Source organism: Ciconia boyciana, chromosome 2, assembly GCF_034638445.1.
Source record: "Ciconia boyciana chromosome 2, ASM3463844v1, whole genome shotgun sequence".
NCBI classification, from domain to species: Eukaryota; Metazoa; Chordata; class Aves; order Ciconiiformes; family Ciconiidae; genus Ciconia; species Ciconia boyciana.
In genome coordinates this window covers 87,917,696-87,927,113 of record NC_132935.1, presented here as the reverse complement: position 1 = coordinate 87,927,113, position 9,418 = coordinate 87,917,696, and positions in this window count along the sequence as shown.

Sequence of the window (9,418 nt, the reverse complement as noted above, 5' to 3'; positions counted from 1 at the left end):
AATCCAAAACATAGCCCCATACCAGCCACTATAAAAAAAATTAACTCTATCTCAGCTGAAACCAGGACACTTTCCCTTCTGAAAAAAAAAAATTGTTAGGCAAATTCCTTTTTCCTTTGTATTAGGAAAAATTCTAAAACAACGTAAGTGTTAAAATCTTGTAAAGACACCCCACATGCGATAACACTGAAAAATGTCTTCAGATACTGTTAATTCTGTTTCCCTTACCTGATTGGTTCATGAACTGGAGGCATTTCACCATATAACAGAGTAATGAAAGTCCATTTGGTAGCAAGCAGGAGGAAAATGCTATTGAATTTTGCTTCACTGTTCTAGGACCTAGTAAAAACACTTTACAAAAAAATTCCTCAAGTCTGAGAAGGATGTTGATGCATTTCATAACAAACAAAGCAAGAAAATGGAAATTTTATTATGCACAACTAGGTTTGTCAAATACTGTACATCAAATGGACCTTTTAGAAAATAATGAGCTTGATTCTTCCCTTAGTAACAAAATGGTAAATCAGTTCTAACTTAATTCACTTAATTCAGTTGAATCACTTCAGGGAAAACCCAGGATAACCGAAGCAGTATTTGGCTCACAGTTACCATCTCCACCTTCAAAGTCCATTCCTGGTTCCCTGTTTCATCTAAAAATAACACATAAGACAATAAAAATATTTATTTTGTTTATTTAGCCAAGAAGTGTGCACTAGTGGAGAATGTACTCTACCTTCTCCCCCAAAATCTGACCTGGAGTCACAAAGACCTTTTATGTCCCAGCTATTTAATCCAGGTCTGACAGCACAGAGAGAACCACACTGGAGAGTATCTTATTGGAGTGAAAATAGTAACAATACTTTTTATCTATTTACTTGTTTCCAAGTAAATAGATAAAAAGGATTGTCCATGGATGGACCAATGCTATGGAACACAGTTTTAAGCTGCCTCTGTGGCTGTAGATATATTTAACTGCCATTTGTGACAAAATGAAAGAAACCCAGTAACAAACTATAATAAGTCCTTTACTTCTTTTTTTAATCAAAATTACAGAATGGACTTGACTTAAATAAAAAGTATTTAGAAACTTCCATTAATTTGCCTTATTTCAAGAATAAAACAGATAAAAATCTATTCCTCTATAATAGTTTATGCAAACCCTCTTCTGCAACTATTATCAAATACTTTCATGCCAAGAAACCTGCTTCCTTCACTGTCCGGTCAAACTGCTAAGGCACCAGTATTCAGAAAATATCCAGTTTTATAGAATATTTGAAAGAACTATGTTTTCCTCTGATAATATGCAGACTAACATGGAAAAAGAACTTTCCATATTTTGTAAGAAATAATGGAGGGAGAATTGCATTTAAAAATCATCCCTCTCTCAACAACAAACTAATGAATTGTAATTAGGCTAAGTTCTTCAAAGCTTTACCAGTTTAATACTTTCTTAGGCTTTCTTTAAAACTAGCTACATCTAAGGACAATGCAGAGAGTTACATTTTTTTTCTGAATAATAGACGCCTCTTTCAGACAGTAAAGAATCCGTGTTGACAATCCCTTAATTATCAGAACCTTCAAGGGATTTACAAAGCCCTATTGGCTGTTTTTTACAGCTAATTGCAGCTGTGTTTCCCCCCCCCTTCTGTTTTGTTTTTCTTTCAACATGGTGAAAAGAACAGTCACAAAGTTATCTAGGATCCTAGTCAAGGAGCTGCATCCTTGAGAATCAGCATAATTTGGAGAAGTGAATTAAAAGTCAAAATTAGCTGTGCCTAGTTCCTAATTGCATCTACCAGTTACTCATCTCATGGTCTTGGCTGAGCTTTTTACGCCCTTCTGCCTCAAGTTTTTGCTGCTGTAAAATATGCATAACATTTCCCTGTTGCTGTTTCTGGGGCAGAGAATGCTTATGTCATGATGCCTACACAGTGCTTTGAATATGCAGTATGCTATGTAAATGACATATATTTTTAGAGTTTCAAAGAACTTCTGTAGTTAGAACATTTTGAGCATTACTCAATTAAAAGAACTTCCTAGTGATGGGTTCATAAGCTGAACTTGTCACTTACGAAACTGCACCACCGTAGATTTAGGAAATGAAGGAAACTATTAAGGATCCTACAGTACTCAAAGTAAATGGCTGGGAATTTCTCTCCTGACTTCAAATGGGGAAAGGGCCAAAGTGTAAATGAACCCCTTCAGATCTGAAAGCCATTGTTTTAAACACTGACTTCTTACCAAGACATGATGCTTATACAGCATTTTCCTAGGTACACTGGCTAAAAAAAATAATTTCTGGATAGGGAAATGTTTATTAAATTGTATTTGAATCAGTTTTGCATATATTTTAATATAAATAAGAAAACTAAGCCCTTCTAGGACATTAGTATTTGTCTCAAAGAAACAGTGATTTACATTAAAGACAATAAGCTGGTTATCAGGTTCAAATCAAACCTATCTGATTATTAAAAATTGCATTTGACAATGAAGTATTATCATTTGGTTCAACCAAACTGAACACAGCAGGCAAGTAAATAAAGCACTTAGATTAGGATAGAAGAAAAGCAGAATTTATCCTTAGATTTGCCAATAAGGGAATCCTCATTTCATTACTTGATGGTATTATTTTTTTCCTTCGTCAGTATAGTGGGACTACTGTTACTTATATCCATGAAACCAACAAAACTATTTGTGATATAAAAAGACTTATAGGAAGTGTGCTGGTTTTGGCTGGGATTGAGTTAATTTTCTTTATAGGAGCTAGTATGGGGCTATGTTTTAGATTTGTGCTGAAAACAGTGTTAATAATACAGAGATGTTTTAGTTGTCGCTAAGTAGTGCTTATACTAAATCAAGGACTTTTCAGCTTCCCATGCTCTGCCAGGTGCACAAGAAGTTGGGATGAGATACAACTGGGACAGCTGACCTCAACTGACCAAAGGGCTATTCCATACCACATGACATCATGCTCAGTATATAAAGCTGAGGAAGAAGGAAGGGGGGGATGGTCGGAGTGATGGCATTTGTCTTCCCAAGTAACTGTTATGTGTGCTGGAGCCCTGCTTTCCTGGAGATGGCTGAACACCTGCCTGCCGATGGGAAGTAGTGAAGGAATTCCTTGCTTTGCTTTGTTTGTGTGCGCGGCTTTTGCGTTACCTATTAAACTGTCTTTATCTCAACCCATGAGTTTTCTTACTTTTGCTCTTCCAATTCTCTCCCCCATCCCACCGGGGGGCAGTGAGCATTTGGCTGTGTGGTGCTTAGTTGCCGGCTGGAGGTAAACCATGACAGGAAGTAAGGTATACAGCACATTTAAAAACTATAACTATGCCTTCTGCCATGCTTAAAAAAAGGAGGACTTACTTGAAGATTATATTTCTGTTTATTGTTTGACATCCTCTAGAGGACAGGAAAAGATGAGTAATATAAACAGGCTTCAGTGTCATAGGCAATTAATACCATACTTTCTCAATTGTTATCAAACTTTTCATCACAGGGAGAAAGAAGAGGGAAGGGAAAAGGAGACACCTATTGAATAAATTCTAAATATCTGCACTAAACTACAGCTACAGGTAAAGTACAAGAGGACTCTGCAAAGAGCTGGTGTGCAGCACAATTATTTTGGAAAAGAAAATTGGAGAAGATAAGCGCAAACTTGTGAATTCTCTTACAGGAGGAAAAATGGAATTTTAAAGCATTTACCAAAGAAAGAACCTCTCTTTTGAGTTCCAACACAAGAAACTTCACAACTATCAATTAAATCTACCCTGAAGTAAGAAAGGGTTGTGTCATCACTGGATGGATTTCCTTATTCTATTCTTTACAAGTCGGTGCTGTCTGGCAACAAAAATCCAAGTAGAAAGCAAAGCTCAGAAGAAATCTTAGTTAAGTGGGAATTGTATTCACTTGTCTTCCAGTGTGTAAGTTCAACTCCTCTCAGTTAACAGCTGTGCTTATGAACCAAAGGGAAATGAATGTATTTTCCGGTGATTTGCTAACACTTCTGGCAATAAATTCACCGTCTTATCAACCATGCCAAAATTTAAAAAAAATAAATCCTTATCTGCCTTTGAAATCCTTCCTCTCTTCTTCCTCTGTCCGTTACTGTCAGTACTGTCACCATCCTGACCATTTTGGTAGTTGCAGGAAAGATACATATATCTAGAATACATTTCCTCCTTACTCTTTCTTACTTGTGTTCCACTTGCAAAATGTGCAACAAATATATTACAAAGTATATAACTGTTAATATGTAATATTATCAATGTAAATTATTCCTATATATAATATTAAGTATTTACACAAGGCTTTCAAGAAACAGGTTTGTGACTGTAAACAAAGTATGGGGGAATCTGTCTATGTCTGCAGTACAACAGGCACATGGTTGACAAAATAAATGTATGCCTAAAGATATATATATAAAAATAAAGACAGCAACATATTCTGCCTGTTATTTAGATGTTTCTGTCCTAAAAAACCCATATCCTTTGAAGTGTCAAGCAGAATAAAAATAATACTTCTTAAAATAAAATCTCAAACTATGAGGCATTTCCTTTTCAAGGTAATTAATATTTTCTCTTTTACTACTCACAAAAATCTTGTCATTACCCAAGAAAGCAAGCAAGAAAACAAAGCCATTATTTTATAAGACATTTTTACTTCCAAATTTCACTGTCTGTCATGGTTTAGGCCCAGTCAGCAACCAAGGACCGCACAGCCGCTCGCTCACCCTCCCTGACCCGGTGGGCTGGGGAGAGAATCTGAAGAGCAAAAGTAAGAAAACTTGTGGGTTAAGAAAAGAACAGTTTAATAACTGAAATTATTATTATTATTATTATTATCATTATTATCATTATTATCATTATTATCATTATTAATAATAACAACAACAACAACAACAACTGTAATGAAAAGGAAAACAATGAGAGAGAGAGAGAGGAACAAAACCCAAGAAAAAAACAAGTGATGCAACCGCTCACCACTTGCTGACCGATGCCCAGCCAGTCCCCGAGCAACAATCACTGCCCCCTGGCCAACTCCCCCCACTTTATATGCTGAGCATGACATCATATGGTATGGAATAGCCCTTTGGTCTGTTTGGATCAACTGTCTTGGCTGTGCCCCCTCCCAACTTCTTGTGCACCTGGCAGAGCATGGGAAGCTGAAAAGTCCTTGAGTAGTGTAAGCACTACTTAGCAACAACTAAAACATCTCTGTATTATCAACACTTTTCAGCACAAATTCAAAACATGGCCCCATACTAGCTCCTATAAAGAAAATTAACTCAATCCCAGCCAAAACCAGCACACTGTTCTAAGATCTGAAGGCAAATTTCAGTCATTGGAAAGGCTATCACGGGCTTTCAAAGGCAGATTCATTGCAGTGTGAAACCTGATTCTTTTCAGCATACCAATGTGCATTTTGTAAAACTGTATATTGAATGTCTTTTCAGGTAAGGAAAGGCAAGTATGATGTTAAATACTGTGCTGGCCAATTGGAGGACATGAGACTTTATGACATTATAAATTCACATTTGTAAGCTTGAAAGGATTTCATATTTAATTTGTGAAAGAGGACATTAGTCTTCTACTAGTCTTACACACAAGTCTTTCACGCAAGAAATTTTCATTTCAAAAGCTGTTCCTGCCTTTGGGGTAACATTTTTCCTCTCTCCTCCTTCATAATAAAATTAAAAAAAACCCAGTAATATAATAGTCTATTTCCATAAATAGTACTGGTTAGCATGATGTATATTAACTGTACAACTTGTGTTCTTTTCCTGAGGCTTCTTTTTAAATCTGTTTATCTTCCTCCCCCATTGCCTCAAATCACAGGAAAAAAAAATCTAATTATGCATTGGTATTCTGTCCACATTTAAATTCTTTAAAGGTCAGATATCCCATAAAAATGGATTATAAACAGTGCAGGAAATAATGATCCAGGCTAGCACTTAAAAGAATAAGTAAAGCAAATAAATACATAAATAAAAAAAAAAAACCAAAAGCATGGAAACAAAGGTAATTTTCCTGGTTTTACCTCAAAGAGGTCCTGGAATTTACAGTGCAGAAAAATTCAGGTAAATCTCAATGTATTAAGATAAGCTTTGGAAAGAGTTTGATTCACCCAGTCTTTCTTATATTCAGTGTTAACTTTTACAGAGAACAGTATAGAAGAAAATGATGACCTTTAGGACTGTATATAAATAATCAATATTTTTGAGGTTTGTAAGTGTCTGAATGCTTTGGAAGTCTGTTGGGATGATTACATGTTGATTTCAAGGTGCAGAAAAATAATTATATTTAGACATCTGATACAGCCTGCACTGGTCTTCACCTTCTTGCAGGTCCCTGTAGTAGGCTTCAGAACTGGCTGTGACTGACCAACATTTGCTCCAAAGAGTACTCAGGAAGGTTGGTCATTTGGCAAGACTGAATGTGAAGTTATGCTCATGGATGGAGTCCACTGCTCTCCACAAGGGGAAGCTGACTAAATTGACAAGTGTCTTACTCAGAAGTATAGAGATCACATGAAGTCTGAGTTTTAGTTGAAGCCTGACTGTGGAGGTAGCATTTCCCCACTTTTTCTGCACAAGCACACCAAAGATGCAAAATGCTTCCAGTCCTTAAAATTAGGTTTTAGGAAAACATAAATAGCTAGAAAATAATAACTCCCTATTTACAGAAATTCAGGTTTTCTTTGTGATGAGTTTAAAAAAAAAAAAAGGTAAAAAACAGTATTCTACTTGCTTACTGTATTCTGGCAGAATAGGTCTTATCCACTAGTACTGCTTCATAGCGTGGCAACTTTTACAGCTGTCTCTTAAATCAGACTCTGCAGTCTCCCCTGGATGCTGATGAAAAGCTTCCTCCTTTCCAGCACCTTTGAGACTTATTTCAGGAAGAAGCTGCTTGCTCCTTACAGAAACTCCTGAAAGTCTGCAGACTGAATGTAGCCAACTACTCTCTGGGAGCACCCAATCTCCCCACCCACCAGAAGATGCTGCCCAACCCAAAGTAACAAAGGTAGGATGGCAACATGGCAGACAACGTCCCTTCTCTTTAATCCACCATACCCTTTTCAATTAGAGTGTACAACATACCATATTTATACAAACTGGAAACTTGCATCATCCATCACCTGCAGTTGCAGCATCCATCACTAGCCTTGGTTTAGCATTCCTTGTTGAAGGGCAATACTTGTAATACACCTCAATAACTGAAGTTTAAAGAGGTGTTTGGTTACACCATGATCTTATCTCACAATGGGTCAAGTTTCATTACAGATGAAGAAATTCACAATAAAGTGTTTCCTTGGAGAAAAAGGAAGAAGTAATCCAGACCATCCATTTACTCAGATGCAGCTGATGAAAGTGAGGTAGTTCCCAAGACATTGTTCACAGCATGTCCTAGAGAAAGACTTCTAGCCAAAGGAGGTGGAGGACAAACTCCAGTGTGTAAAGGCGTGTTATTTCCTGTTCTGCATGGGATGCAGTAGCTGAACAGGAAGTAACTTTTTTGTTTTGGTTTGGTTTGGATTTTTTGCTTGAATAAATGCAGACAGGTAGAGTGGCCCTTCATACTCTGTGCAGTCTTCCTGTAACTCTCCCCAGGAAAAAAGCAGAATTCGTCCCAGGTAGGTGTGCCCAGCATATGTAGCACCTGGAAAATAATCCATTTCACTAAGAAATTCTGCATTACTACCATCTGCATGGGGGGCTGTTTTGACACTCAGGTAATCAATCCTGTTTCCTCCCTCTCTCATCCTACCTGGCACATGTCTAAGCACCTTTGTCAGTCACTGCCAGCAGCAGGCAGAATAGTTATTCCAGTGCCTATTCTGCCTGGTCATTTCCTGGCCCCTCCTTCCCACAAGAGTTACCATCATCTGTTAAACTGCTAGTGTTCAGTTTGAATAATACAGGCAGGAAACACTATTCAGCATGCCTGGCAAAACAGGTCCATTTATCTATATACTCTTCACTGTGCAGAAAATTAAACACCATCTTTCCCACCCTTCCCCTCTGGAACCTATAGTGAGTAGATGCAGGTTGCTGCCTATGCAATGATGAATCAATTTATACACTTTCTGCTCCTTCACAGTGACAGCATGAAGCACAGTGACAGCATAAATACAAGACAGGGACCTGCTGCCTAGTGCCGACCAGCACTGGCTGCAACTCTATGTTTACAGTCAGTGTGCTCACTGCCTTCTGTGCCTGGGTTTAGTACTGGAAGCACGTTCAGAGTACTGCTAGGGTTACTTTGAGTAACTATGCTGGAGAACAACCCAGTTTAATGGACTGCTGCCGGACGGGAGGCTGGATTCAGCCTCTTGGCAATCTACAGAACATCCAAAAAGTGTTCATCAAACAAGCAGCGCTCTCAGATAGTGAAATCAGTATTCACAGTATTTGTCCTAAGCTAGTTCACGAGTCAGAGTAGACTTTCCAGTAACTTCTAATATTGAACTGTGTTTTAAGTGGGACATTTCAAACGATTACTGTGTTTGAGCAGGTTGTCAAGACCAGGAAGGAGTTAAAAAGCAGTTTCTTTATACATGCTTTTTCATAGCTGGAAAATTCTGTTTCTCTGCCCATAGGTCAGCCTTCCCCCAGGTCTGGTCTTGTGCAAAAACTTTTGAAGATAAAAAAATCACTTATCAGAAAGACTGCTTTTACTCTATTCCACTCAGGAGGACAGTCTTCACAGTTTTCAAAGTCTGAGGTCCAGCAGGGTTTCAGCAGGAAATGTTTGCTGAGCAATATAACAAGCACTGAGAAAACACCACAATTTGTAGGTTTGTACAGTCCATGTGCTCATAGAAAAGAGTGGACAGCTTTGAAAGGAAACGTAACAGCTTAGCCTGCTTATAGCTGAAACACCTGTTCTGCAGGTATATCTTGGATGGCAGGTGCTCCCATTGCTCTATTCCTAGGATATAATCTCCCAGCTGCAAGATTAAACCCCTGAAGTGCCAGGAAGGCACCACCAACAGAGGTCTACTGAAGCTCTGTTTCAGTCAGTTCCCCATTACGTTCTTTCTGACCAAAGGGAGTAAGTGCTTACCAGAAGTCAGACGGCAATAAGTCCATGGGATCACACAGTTAATCCAGATGTGCCAGGATGGATCATTCCTAGAGCACCAGACAGCAGAAGGAGAAAAAGGCCAGTGTTAGAGGATCTGTTGTACAAGCTGTCTCAGTAAGATTTTTCCTTCTGCACAAGTTTGACTTTGAGAACGTGTAAATACCAAAGGAAGACATTTCAGATGTGGGCTTCCTGACTGATCTGTAGCTGTCTGACATGGATAACCTCTACAGAGTTGAAGCAAATAGCATCTGATAGGGTGGCTGTTGTTGTCTGAGAGCCAGTGTTACCTCTTCTCAGAGTGAGAAGAATGACTGCTTTCTCCTCCT